The sequence below is a fragment of the Pipistrellus kuhlii genome, unplaced genomic scaffold, assembly GCF_014108245.1.
Source record: "Pipistrellus kuhlii isolate mPipKuh1 unplaced genomic scaffold, mPipKuh1.p scaffold_m20_p_13, whole genome shotgun sequence".
In the NCBI taxonomy this organism is placed as follows: domain Eukaryota; kingdom Metazoa; phylum Chordata; class Mammalia; order Chiroptera; family Vespertilionidae; genus Pipistrellus; species Pipistrellus kuhlii.
The window spans coordinates 9,315,573-9,330,107 of NW_023425438.1; the positions used below are offsets into that span (position 1 = coordinate 9,315,573).

General features: G+C 48.2%; 1 protein-coding gene across 20 annotated transcripts in view; it reads right to left on the reverse strand.

Moving 5' to 3' along the window:
- The window catches only part of LTBP1 (latent transforming growth factor beta binding protein 1), a 298,629-nt gene that overhangs the window by 171,381 nt on the left and 112,713 nt on the right, over positions 1-14,535 (reverse strand). The gene's annotated exons all lie outside the window — the stretch shown is intronic.

Below are 14,535 nucleotides of genomic sequence, written 5' to 3' on the forward strand. Positions count from 1 at the left end.
TAAATAATGTGTCAGACTTTTAATGCCTGGATAGTGTTGTGTTTTTTTCTTCTTTCAGACTTGGCAACGTAATCCTTCGAAAGACATGTGTACAGACGTTCGGGTTAGAAATAACAAACCTGTCCCCTCCCAAGGTGTGATGTTTATTTGAACGTGTGATGATGCTATGGTTCAAATAAACACACTCAGCTGCCTCTCCTCCTCCAGGGGCCAGAGCGTTAGACGCTTTGCAAACAAGTGTCCGCAGTAGCAATGCGGAGTGTTGAAAAGTGGTTTGTATTCCACGATCGCTTCTGAGATGTGCAGACGCTGCCTCCCGCCCTACGCCTTTTCCCATTCATTATTTCTTATTTCACTTTCCAAAACATCCCTGTGATTAAGGCCAATCCTGCTCCCTCAGGGAGTCATCCCAAACCACCTCAATCCCAATCCGGCGCCCTCCCCAATCCTGCGTGGTGATTACATACAACTCGCCCGGTGCCAGAGCGAGCCTCCCGGAGTCGGGGTCAGGTTCTGAGGCAGCACGGGCACAAGGAGGGCGGGAAGGGCTATGGGTGTGAGCCTCGGCACCGTCCCCGAAGGCCTGCACTGGTGACAAAATGCTGGACATTCCACCCAGAGAACAATCTTTATATTTAAGAGGAAGGGTTCTCTAGGGACCTGGGCAAAATGTCAGAGAGAGGGTCCGAGATGTTGTCCAACAGGGGAAAAAAAAACAAAACAATGCTTAGCGCTGGATTCTCAGCCTTGGCACTGTGATATTTTGGGCCAAATAATTCTTTGTTGTGGGGCTGCCCCCTTCACTGTAGGCTATTTGGTTGCATTCCTGGCCTTTGCCCATCCCATGCCAGGAGCACTCCCCCGAGTGGACAACCAAAAATGTCCCTATGTCCCTCCGGGGGGGGGGGGGGAACAAACTGCCCCTGGTTGAGGACCTTTAGACAAACTCAGCTTTGCGCCTTCCCATCGGCATTGAGTGTGTGAGCCGGATAGTTCAGAGTAGGAGAGGGAACTGAGTGAGCACCAGCCAAGGATACATACGTGAAATCAGAGGAATCAGAGACAGGGGCTAAGACACAGGGCCCGGTGTCCGTCGGCCACCGTGGAAAGAGGAAGAACCTAGAGGCTGGTGTAAAGAACACCGGTGGTGGTGGTGGTGGTGGTGGTTGGGGGGGGGGGGGGGGCGGGTTAGGTGGGGGGAATGATAACACAAGGAAGGCGGATCTCTCAGCTTTGCTCAGCCAGCTCATGAGTACATGTTCACTCTCCCTTTCCATGAACTCAGCTTCTCTGTGCTGACAGTGCTCTCAAGTATCATGGTCATAAGCCAGAACCTAAGCCCTGTTGGTAGGGAAGTTCAGGAGAGAGACTGTGTCACCAGAAAGTTAGGATGATGGTTGCGTGACAGGTTTGGACAACTTGGTTTCGTTCAAGTGCATCTTCCCTTAAAGACTGTCCTGGAATACTTCCTACAAGCTCAGTGGTAACCACCAGCAGGACTTCCACAGGATAACCCTCTTGCGGGTGGATCCACGCAAATGTATCTCCCCTCCCATTTCTCCTGGAGAAGCAACTCTATGTCCTGTTCCTAGCAGGCCCAGAGTGTCACCCTTGCATACAGCTGTGCAGGCTACGGAATGGACCTTGAGATTTGAGCCACGTCCCAAAGCTGAGGACAGAAGTCAGTGATGGCCACCCACTTCCTGGGATGCTGGCTGGGCTGCAGAACCCAGCTCGCTGCACTGGAGCGGAGGAGGTGAACATTCTCTGGGGCGCCTGACACCTACCCCTTGGAATTCCGGGGACATGAACAAAGAGACTCTCTGGCTGTCCTCTGGAAATTTCATAAGGCAGGAGGCAGGCTAGGGCAGGGGGAAATGGCAGGATAAGGAAATGAGGCAGCCTGCACCCAGTGTTTCATGTGGCAAAAGATGTATCCTGGGGGCACCCTGCCCACGAGGTTGCCTGGCAGGGTGAGGAAACCTCAGCGCTAAGAATGATGGGAACTGAGGGAGGGGAACCGCAAAGGATGAATGTCTTGATTACAATGTCTTCTGACATTTATACACCACTTTCTCACACAGTATCAGCTGCATATAGAAACTCAATAAATCTGTATAATTAATCTATGGTAATATATCGTCTGAAGCCACTATTTACTATAAGTGAATAGTACACAGGGTGATGTGTGGGCCAAACAGCACTCCAATCCCCGGGAACCTGTTAAAAATCTCGAGTCCCACCCCAGACCTACGGAATGGGCATGTGCACTTGGCCAATACTCACAGCAATTCCAACGGACAGTAAAAGGTGATGGAAGAGCACTGGCTTAGACCAGAGGAGATGCATCAGAGCTATACATACTGAACAACCATCTGCATCGTTTGTTTTCAACGCCCACCCTGGAATTCCGATTTAGAAGCCTGGGTTATGAGCCAGTCATCATCTGTACTGTTTTTGTTGTTGTTGTTATTGTTGTTTTTCTTTTTATTGATTTTTTAGAGAGGAAGGGAGAGGGATAGAAAGTCAGAAACATCAATCAGCTGCCTCTTGCACACCCCCTACCGGGGATGTGCCCGCAACCAAGGTATACGCCCTTGACCGGAATTGAGCCCGGGACCCATGAGTCCACAGGACGACGCTCTATCCACTGAGCAAAACCGGTTTCGGCCATCTGTACTCTTCAGTAATCCCTGGGCTATCTGTTGTAGAACCAGGATGAACCACCACTGACTTAGGGGTTGGCAAAGGCAAGCATTTGAAGTCGGGTGTCAGCAACAGCTCCTCCCTACTGTCCCGCCTCCCCACCATCAACATTTCTGCACATGAACCAACTTCTCCTTCCCCAAGTCCCTGTCAACCTCCAGCAACACATCCAGTTTTGTCTTCCTGATCGATGAGAAGAAGACCCATTCAAAATGATCAAGAAAGACAAAAATCACCCCCCGTGGGGACACACAGAGCTACGCAGGTTGAAAAGACACCGGAGACCTCCCACCGGATCCCTGCCCACAGCCGCCTGGGGCACGTCGGTGTGACTCAGCACGGACTTCTCACAAAGGCTTGTCATTTGTGAATGAAGATGAAAGGAACCACTCACCAGCCACCGACAAATGGCTCGGTTTTCTAGTCTAGATTGGGTCTTGGAGGGAGAACGAACAGGACCTGATTTAAATCAGACCCTGACTCGGCCGCTGGTGTTGCCACATACCCAAATATTCCAACTCAGCCGTCACTGGGACAGATCGCGTTTCAAATAACCAGCTCCAGTGGAGCCCACACTCTGGAATCCCAACCCGATTTCTAGGACAGACTATTGGGCAAATTGGCACTAGTAGTCGCCGGTGCAGTTCGTTTCGGAGAGTTCATTTCCTTGCAGGAGATCCTTCCGCATTCTGAAGTTTTCAAGCGAAGTGCCAGGTTAAAAAAGAAGAAAGAAGAAATCCTTCCTCTGGCAGAAAATGGCCTCTAATACGATGAGGCCTGACAGAAGGGAAACGATAATTGCTGTAGGAACAGCACGGTCAGGAGTCTGTTACCAAATAAGGTTATGATTTCTGCAGTGAGTGAGTGCGTTTCAATAAGAGGGCATTTCGAGTCTGAAGAGCTTCGCTTCTTTTTCAACAACAACAAAAAAAAAAGGGGGGGGGGGGAATACAGAAGAAATTCGGTTGAGCACAAACCTATCTATTTACCAAGTACACAACGCTGGCATGCATGTTGCTATTTTTCTTTTTTCTTTTCCATACACGTCATGGGTTTCTGGGCACATGATGGTGCTCTCAGATGTTTCTGATTACCCTCTGTGTACACCCAATAAAACAGCTGGCCTGAGATGTTATTAATACAAGGAGACCCAGCGGGGTCATAAATCACCTTCCTTCAGAAGGGGACAATGTGGTGGCGAGCAGTGACCTTGCTAAAGAAGACTTTCGTGAAGAAGGTTCCAGGGCACTTCCTCACTTGCCGGGAAAAGGGCCGTGGTCTGCTTTTCTCACTGCAGAAGAGTTTCAGGTCCAGTTTCCCTCTTACCTCTTCTAGGGAAAATCTGATGAAAAGGCGGGCTGAGTTTTCACTCCAGGGAAGCTCAGAAAGTCCCCGTGATCCAGAACACAATTTTATTGATTCTGATGGGCACCTGAACTTCGGTCTCCGAGCGAAGAAATCTCTCATGACTGCATAAAACTGTCTCTTTTTTTCCACCAAATCTTACCCAAAGGCCAACCCTGCAGCCGCGCCAGCTTTTTTTTCAGTCATTATTGCCCGAGTCTAAATTCAAGGTAACAGGGAGGAGCAGGAGGCCGTTCCTTAAGCCCATACCCTTCCACTAAACAGAAAAAAATCGAGTTTTAATAAGTGCATCCATGACAGCACTCTATTAAATTGGCAATGGAAGGGGATCTGTTTCTTCTCATTTTTCTGTGTGATAGAACTTTGGGAAATGAATCTCCAGCTTCCTCACTAGCGTTACCCTGCCCCATTTGGTAGTTATTTGATTTTCCTGGACTGCGGAGCACGAAGAGGACTGTGTGGCTGCCCTCAAAAACATTTTCACATCATCTGCGGTGTGAGTTCCAGGAGGGTTTTCCAGCAGTACACAGATGCGTTATTCCTTCTCCACTTGGAAAATCATATATATATGATTTTATATATATATATCGAGATTATATGTATCGAGATTAAAAGCTGATACAAATGTTTTACTTTTATACTAAGATGCCAAAGCCCCCAGCACATATGCCAATAAATGCTTTGGGGAAATACTGTACCCATAAATGTGATTTCAGCTTCTACTTTAAGTCCTGCCTCCGTCAATGCACTCTAGCCTAGGAGCCCAGAGGTAAATTACGCAAAGGATAGCAAAGCGAAGCACAAAGCAGGAGCCTATGTTACAATCAGACAGCCCTGGAGATCCCCCCCCTCTATTCAAGATGATGACTCCTCCTCCTTCCCACAGCTTCTGCTCCCCAAAAGCGCCCCAGGTTTCAGGGCTCCCACCGTTACCAGCCTGCACGAGCTCCTAGGTGAGCAAGGGAGCCCCCGCCAGGGGGTGCTGGATCCAAGGCCGAGGGACTGGATGCTGCGACATGTGTCTGCCCCGGGATCACTTAGTACCTGACAATAGTTTGTGCTCAGTCTACTCTGCCCAGAGCAAGGCTCGCTGAGCAGATAAAGAGCCTACTGTGCTCTCGTAGCAGAGGAGCAAGGAGAGCGCATGGCGGACACGTCCTGCTTGGTCTCTCTTGCAGCTACGGTGCCGCCAGGATGAGTTCCGGAGGGGAACCTGGTCTCTGGTCTCCGTGGTGCACCAGGAGCGTACCCACCCCAACTCCAGCTTCTCCCTTCCCCTGCTCTGATCCAAGGGCCACAGGAGATGCAAATTAACAACATACCCTCTTCGGAAAGGAAAGACCTTCAGATCAATCCAAGACGCCCCAGGACGCCCTCAGCCTGCTGCTCCCCGGCTGCCATGGAGCAGCCCTGAAAACTCATGGCAGCACCGATTCATGATTCCTTGTACCCGGTGGAATCAGCGAGGCTGGGTCCCCAGCCCCGGCTGCCAGGACCGGCCAGGCGTCCACCTGAGCCAGACCCCCACGTGCCCCTGGCATGGCAATGACTGGTGGTCAGCGAGGAAGAGAGCCCCAGCACCAGCAGCGATGTTCGAAACGGACCTTGAGGCTGAGATCCAGGCAGATCGCCGGACGGGGAGCAGCAATGCCAGGCGGCGGGAGCAGCCGAAGGGATGAAAAGGCGACTGCACTTCGCCGAGCATGGCAGTCCGGGTACAAGGGGTCACGTTCAGCTCCGGACAAAGTGCTACAGAGGCGGCCCGTATGTCCTCCTTTCCTGTGACCCCCCCCTCCCCCCAAATACCCTCTCAGATGGCATGTTACACCTGTGGTTTCAGGTGGCTGAGAATTCTGGGTGGAGCCACATCAGGAAAACTGTGCCTCCATCACATGCCCCCCACCCCCCACCCCCGCTTAGATAATATGCATTCAGCATCTCCAAGGCCAGGTCCCGAGCTGGCACAGGAGATGCCAGCAGGAGGCAGGCAGGTCCCTGTCCCCAGGCAGACCGTGTGGAGTGGAAGAAACCAGTGTGAAAACACACGGGAGGGAGGTTTGCTAGTGGGAGTGGTGCTCGCTGACTCCTGAAGCAGCAGTGGGTCACCGCCCGGGCTGGGTGGGGGCAGTGCGCCCCCGGGCAGGGCTGCAGTGGGAACACTGGGGCCCTGGGGCAGTCAGCGCCCGCTGGTCTCCCTGGAAGCTCTGTTTGGCAGAAGCAGAGAGGCAGGGGCACAGCCACGGGGAAGGCCGGGGAGCCAAGGAGCAGCTAATCCTGAGGGCCCCGCAGGCTGGGCTAAGCAGTCTGGAGTTTTCCAAAGATTGGTCCATGTGCCGAGCTGACAGAGGAGGGAAGAATGTACACTTTGTGACATCGTGTTACAGACTCCAAGGATTTTGAAAGGTCATTTATTCTGAGCCAGCCCAGGACAGCCCGTTTGTGGAGCCCTGTCCACTCCCGAGACACGGGCCAGGGATGGCTTAAGAGGTTCAATCCATCACACGCGCCTTCCTCGCTGGGCAAGCAGACTGCCGAAGTCTCCTTTACCAAAGGTTGGTTTCTTCCAAACTGTCCTCACTGCAGACTTAGCCTCAGACGGCCTTACTTCCTCATCTTCAGGGAATCTTCCTCTTCAACCAAACAGGACCTCATTTTCTCCTGATTTTTGGCTCTTAGGGTCTAACTACTGCCCTCCTTGGCCCAACTAAACCCTGGAACCACCTTCCTATGCAGCCCTCCTTCACTGGGCACTCTCCCCTACACATATACACACACATACACACACACACACACACATACATACACACATGCAAACACACACACATACACCTGCCCTCAGAAGCAGGAACCAATTTTATTTCCCTTCCTTAAAAGAGAGTTCTGTACCCAGATCTGTCATAGGAAACTAGAGGTCCATTGCATGAAATTCATGCACTGGGGGAGGGGGAGGGGGAGTCCCTCAGCCTAGCCTGCACCCTCTCACAGTCCAAGAGCCCTCAGGGGATGTCAGACTACTGGCTTCGGCCTGCTCCCTGTGTGGGCCTAAGCTGGCAGTTGGACATTCTTAGTGCTGCTGCAGAGGCAGGAGAGGCTCCCAGCACTGCCGCTGCACTCACCAACCATGACCCAATTGATGCATAATTGGGCCCAGGGAGGGATTGAGGCCAGGGAGGGATGTGGGAGGTTGACCAGCCAGGGAAGGACTGCAGGGGGCTCCATAGCATGTCTGGCCTACCTCACTCAGTCCTGATCGGCCAGACCCCAGTAGCAAGCTAACCTACTGGTTAGAGCGTCTGACCCCTGGTGGTCAGTGCACATCATAGCGAGCAGTTGAGCAGCCTTAGCATATCATTAACATATTACGCTTTGACTGGATGAATGGCCAACTGGACGACCGGACACTTAGCATATTAGGCTTTTATTATATAGGATAATGTTGGGGAAAGAGGTGATCCAGCATTTTTAGTCATTCATTTCTTTACTAACATTCCCTACACTTTTTATTATCCATAACCTAGATTCCTTCAGCAATCATTCCAGCACCTTTCTCCCCCCCCCCCCACCCCCCAATGACTTGTTTGCCTCTATTTTCTGAGGTTCTTTATCAACAGATATTACACACAGGATAACCTGATACAATACAATATATAAAACCTAAATAAAACCTAACCCAACAGGACATATCAGAAAAGTTTACATAAATTCTCCTAACACCAGCCTTTGGAAGATTCTCCACAGCTTAGATAACATCACCAGCACAGTCACAGAGCTCGGTTATAAAGTCTGTGACGTTCCCTCCCAGAGCTCACTATTCACACCATTCAGGTCTCTGATCCGGGATTATCTCACCGGAGAGCCCTTCCTGGCCATCTGGAAGAGCAGTCCTCACCTCCCCACACCCCTCTCTCTGACCCTCTCTCAGTGCTACTTCTGCATAGCACTGATCCCTCCCTGACATTATATCACAGGGAATGCTCCTCAGAATATATGTCTTGTAGCAATTAATAATTACTACAGGCCCAGTGCACGGATTCATGCACCAGTGGGGTCCCTCAGCCTGGCCTGCACCTCGCAATCTGGGACCTCTTAGGGGATGTCGGACTGCCCGTTTTGGCCTGATTCCCCAGCAGTCCTGACATCCTCCAAGGGATGTAGGTAGTAGTGCATGAAGCAGCAGGCAGCTGGGGAGGAGCCTGGGCCACTCCCACTCAGCCCGGCCCCGCTGCACCTGCTGCCGCCACCACTCGGTGGCACTGCCCGAGAGGTAGGAGTGGCTCACGCTGCTGCAGCTGCACTTGCCTGTTGTGAGCTCGGCAGTGTCTGGCACCCATTGGTCAGCACTGTGGGAGCGCACTGACCACCAGCAAGCAGCTTCTCTGTTGTGTGTCTGCCCCCTGGTGGTTAGTGAGCATCATAGCTACCAGCCAGCTTGCCAGTCATCCAGGGGTCCAGTCATCCAGTCACTCGGGCTTTTATATATATATATATATATATATATATATAGATAGATGGATAGATAGATAGATGGTCAAATACAGGTAACATAAAATTGACGATCGTGAGCATTTGCAAGTATCTAAAGTGTTAAGCACATTTGGACTGCTGTTGCATTCCATCTCCATGCCTTTCTCATCTTGTAAAACTGAAACTCCGTGCCCATTAAAATGATTCTCTATCTCCACCCTTTCACCAAGCCCTGGCAACCACCACTTTCTCCCTCTATGAATCTGACCGCTCCAGGGAACTCGTACCAGTGAAATCATACAGAATTTGTTTTACGTGGCTGACTCATTTCACTCAGCATAAGATTCATATATGATGATTCATACAAGATTCATACATGCTCTATAGCCGCATGACATTTTTTAATGTTGCCTGTTCAAGTACTTTGTCTATTTTGTTTATCGCTATATTTCTAATGCCTAAACCAGTGGTCGGCAAACTGCGGCTCGTGAGCCACATGTGGCTCTATGGCCCCTTGAGTGTGGCTCTTCAACAAAATACCATGGCCTGGGTGAGTCTGTTTTGAAGAAGTGGCATTAGAAGAAGTTTTAAGTTTAAAAAATTTGGCTCTCCAAAGGAATTTCAATCGTAGTCCTGTTGATATTTGGCTCTGTTGACTAATAAGTTTGCCAACCACTGGCCTACGCCAATCCTGGGCACAGAGCAGGTGCTCAATTAAAACACGGCACATGAATCAGTGTTCCTAATACCAGCCTTTGTCTGGGTGCTCCACCGCTTCAATGAAATAAAAAAGGACATGCCTTACATTATGACATTTATTCAGTATTAGAAACATGAAATCATTTGAAACCATCCTACATGGGAGCGGTTTGACAGCTTCTCACGCATCCTCGGCCGCCCAAATGAAAGGCAACCGCTTTCTTTCAGCATGGCACTGGACTGTCTTTAAACAGCACGAAACCTGTAGCCATGCATTACGGGCGGAATATATGCCCCCGTTCATCAAAAAGCGACATGTTGGTATTGGATTGGTTTCCGAGCTGGATAAACATCAAGGGATCCCAACAATGACAACTGGCAGACGACGAAAGATTCAGTGTCTGAACGAAGTTGCCAGAAAAGAAAAATCTCAGTGCCTCCCCCTCCTGGGGCAGGGCTGATTTATTTAATGCCTCGTGGTGAGAGAATGTGCTCCCTCCTCAGGAGGAGAGCCTACATAATGAGCGAGCGACATGGCCCCATCCAAAGCCGGAGGATTAGGCCTACAGGGAGGTCCCGAGCAGAGCAGCACGCCAACCTCAGGGCGGTTCAAAGCGCCTACAGGCTGTCACCATTACTCCTGGCTATTCAGAAGCTACAACTATCAAAACACTAGTTTTCTACCTTAAACACACAACATCCCTGTTCCCCTCCCCACCCCCGAAATGATAAATGTCCATGTCCCCTTCCCAGAGGACGTTACTAAGGTCCACAGGAGCAAAGCCCTAATCCCTAAGTGTGCCATCAATCGAAGCCCTTCCTAGCCCCACCCCTGTCTACTTTCCTGGATTTGTCTTCTGTCACTCCCTTTCATTCTTTCTATATTTAAGGGAAACTACTGCCTATTCCCAGAAACCACCTGTGCCTTCTCATCTCCACGCCTAATTCTGATGGGTAAATCTTTCCCACATCAACTTTACCTCTCCCTTCCCTCTACTTCCCGTCCACTTTTATACTGGAACCTATCGATGTTTCAAGTTGAATGCCTCCGCCCTTCCATCTCCAACCAGCAACATGCATCCCCCTAGACCCCACCATGAGCCGATCTGCTCAGCAGCTGGGAGTGGCCTGGTGAACGACACAGAAGCATCCCTCCTCAGAGCATCCCTCCTCAGCTCGAAGGAACAGCTCCTCCTCGGGCTCCTGCCGGGAGTTTTCTACCTTGAATTAAGATTCTTTACGTCCACTGGGCTCCCACCACTGCCTCCTGCTCTGAGAGGGCAGCTGTAGGATCTGCTTCTCTGGGAAAATCAAAGACAGTGTTTTATATGTAATCACTCAATATGTGGTCCCAAGAATGTGGACTCCTGGACAGGAAAGCTGATTTAAAGTCACCTTGAAGCAAACCACGAAAGCCATGGCCTGCATACCTGCAAAATGTGATATCACCATTTACTTTTCTCCAGGGGGAATAAAGCATCAAATAAAGCAACATATGGGAACTTACTTGCTAAATGATCGAATTAATTATGCAGTTGGTGCTAATGGAATGCAAGTCCCAGCTAACCCCTCAGAGAAAGCACCCTACAAGCCAAATGTGTTATTTTAGCAATCCCAATGGCTTTTCAATGCCTCTGCAAATAACTTCTGCCAAGGGACAGTATTATTTTATTTGAAATACTCTAGTTGTGACAACATGAATTCCAATGCCCTGCTTATTAGAGGAACTTACGATTCTATAAACAACTTAAAAATACCAGAAGGTCATCTTCCCTCTATCCGTATGGAATGGGAAGAATCCACTAAAGCAACAACAGTTAACCTGCTGGCCCACCCAACTGGGGACATGTTTCCATTTTTTAAAAAGGCAAAGGCAGGGAGAGCAAGAAGGCAACGCTCAGAATGCCACACACACACACACACACACACACACACACACACAGTTATTGTAATTAAAAACCTGCTTCTATTATAGGAAATACCACTTAGTGTAAATATTCCGTTACATCATACTAATCCTGACTTTATCCTAAAATCTCTGAGTACTTCCCTTGGATGTCATCCTCATTCGGGCCTCACTTTTAAAGTCACGTCAAGTGTACTTAAGATTTCCCCAACTGAAGACTCAAAAATAGAGAGCGTGTGTTTAACAGTAATGAAAAACGCACCTGCCTCTTACCTCTCAGCTTACCATCATTGGGGGCCGGAAACACCACCACAGAAAACGCGGGACAGAAGGAGGAGACTAACATCCCCCTGTGCCTGCGACAGAACCCCCCTCTGCAGACCTGTTACCCCTGCACCGTGCAGCTGAGAGGCATGGGCCCAAGAACACAGAAACCCAGAACGTGCCTAAGGGCTTGACGAAGGCAGATCTGAACCCAAGGCTGTTGGCCTCTCAGTTTGTTTTCTGTTATAGCACTGAGCCTTTCCACACACTCAACCCTCCACTAGGCCTTTGACCTTGACCCTCCTACACATCATGGTCAGACCTCAGGGAGTTAAGTAAACAGGGGATATAAGGAGATCTAAGATCTACGCCTCGCTGACTTAATCTACACTAAGGCAAACTCACATAAGCCACTGTGCCTAAGTTTCCTTATCAAAAAAAGTAATGACAATAATCTCTCCTCCATTTCTTTAAAACACACACACACACACACACACACACACACACACACACACCTGGAAATCACCATGTACATTCAAAGGGAGTTCTGCTGTTCAGATAACCAAAATGGATTATTCCATTAAGGTGCCTTGACTATGAAGTCCATATGGTTTCCCAGTATTATTTTGACTTCTTGGAACAGGGGCCAGCAAACTATGGCGCTCAAACCAAATGTGGCCAATGGCCTGTGTTTGCAACAGCCACACCCGTTCTCGAACATACTGTCTACAGCTGCTCTCATGACCAGGGACAAGGTTGAGTGGTTTAGACACAAAATGTATGGCCTGAGAGGTCTAAAATATTTACCATCTGGCACTTTCCAGGAAGGTTTTGCCAGCTCCCATCTTTTATTACTGAAGACAATAGCTAGCAAATTATGGAAGGCCAAGGAGTATAGCTAACAAGTTACAGTAAATTTTGAATTTTCCTCACACTGTACTATTTTCCATATACACATATCCTATGTGTAAAAAGATTTAATATACTGTAAACAAATATATGTATAGAGAAAAGCAATAAATTTTAAAAATCACTTTTTCTATGTAACTAGGAAAAGGTATATTAAGTCAGTAAAGTCCACAAATCTGAAAAACAGATTTGTAAAATTTTCTGTTTGTCTGAAGAATTATAATCTATAAATTTTACAAAATTGCCGGTCTTAAAAAAATAATAAAACTTGTCCCTCAAATTATCCAGTATGTGAATTAAAATGTAAAGAGACAAGAGACCGCTGAGGATATAAATGAAATAGTTCCCATGATTTCTGATGTGCAACTGTTCCTTACTACCACCCCCATCCTCTTTTATTTTATTTTCCTTTTATTCAACCACTCTGCCAATCCTTTTGTGACAAAGTTCGAGTGCTGGTTTTGAAATATGTCTGTAAATAATCCCTCTGCATTTTACATTTTGAACAGGTTATGTGTATTCTGTTCCTAAACATTTGCTCAGATGCCAGAGGAGGGAAGTGTGCGGCGTGTTTTAACAAGCAGACTTCCTCCGTTTCTCAAAGTCTTTAAATATTTAGTTTCAAAATGAATACGCTGCGAGCCAAAAAAATTACCACCCATCCGATTACTTTGTCATCCCTACTGTAAGGATTTATGAAAAAATGTAAGGAGGTGGGGGAGCAGGCGTTGTTGGCGATCGGGGAGGGAAAGCAACCGGAGGAAGGAAAACAATCAAGAAAAGCAAAAGTGAGAAAAGCCATTCCACCCAAGATAACCTGCTTGGAATTATCTTTTCCCCTTGCCTCCTTGTCTATAACCCTCTGGGGGGGGGAAAGAAAAAAAAAAAAAATAAAGAAAGCCTGAAAATAATATAATGTATTCCTCTTTCAAAGGCGTAAGATTTGAGAGGTGCACTGGATTTCAGAGGTCACTACCTCTCAGCCATTTCTTTTCTGGATGAGAAACACGGAGGTTCGGAAATCTGAACTGTCACGTCCTGCGGATTAGCTGGTCATTAGTGGCAGGACAAGGACCAGAATCCGGTTTCCTGATCATCAGGTCAGCACACTTCCCATTACGCTTGGCCCTCTGCCCTGCTCAGCGGTAATGTGCCATTTGGCACCTGACAGCTAAATTCTTTTAAAAATACGCCTAAAGCACCCCTGCCGTGGCCAGGAAACTCACAATACCTTCTTAAATAGTATCTATAGCGCACGCTTTCTCCCAGTACAGACGAACCACAACCACAACCGAGTTAGACCTCAGAAGGGTTAGGAGTCGCCATGAAGCAGAATAATCCAGGAGCAAGGAAGGACTTCGAGCGGCTTCCCTGTGGTCAGTCTTGATGGAAATCAGTTTGAAATAGACACCCCCCCGCTTCTCTTACCCCTTGAGACATACACTCCCAAGACTAAACAGCAATATTCCATAAAAAGACCAGATCTAGCCAGTGTTATTATCTGTCTGACATTTGGGTTATTCTTGTGAGTAACTCCTAAAGTAACGTGGGTGTCTGTGATTATTTGAGCACACATGGCAAACCATAATTGGTCAAGAAAATAATAAAAGACATTTTTCCATGACAAAAATACTGTATTGAATGACAGCCTGGCAGGGTGACAGCATTCGGTGGACCGCAATACTTTCTCCACTTTCAAGAAAGTAAAAAAGAAACAAAAATTAAAAAAAAAAGAAAGAATAAGTTAAAAGCCTTTTTTTGCAGTCAGTCATGACTATGTTCCATATTTAAATTATTTATGAAATATTCAAAGGTTTCCAATGCTGACAGTAATCCACTAGCATATATCCCCCCCCAAAAAAAAAAAAATCTATGTCCCATGTCAATGTATAATTCAGGCTTCTGATAGATAGCAGAAACGTGGCCAGAGATGCAGTATGTGTCCCTTCCTACACGGTGGTAAAACAATTGCTAACCTTTCTTTGGGACATATCTGTGGCGTACAAATTTAAATGTAATCACCACCTTCCACGCGTCACAACAGGAGTCACAGCTAACAGAAACCCTGTGTGTCAGGGAGAAGATAAGGTCTGAAGTCACTCAGCGCAAGCTGTGGTCCTCATCGCAAACTATTTCCTTCCGTCCCCATCATCCCACGGCTGCCTCCGTGATAAGCAGTCAGGGGTGATACACCCTCTAAGTATTTCTCTAAGAAGCCAATA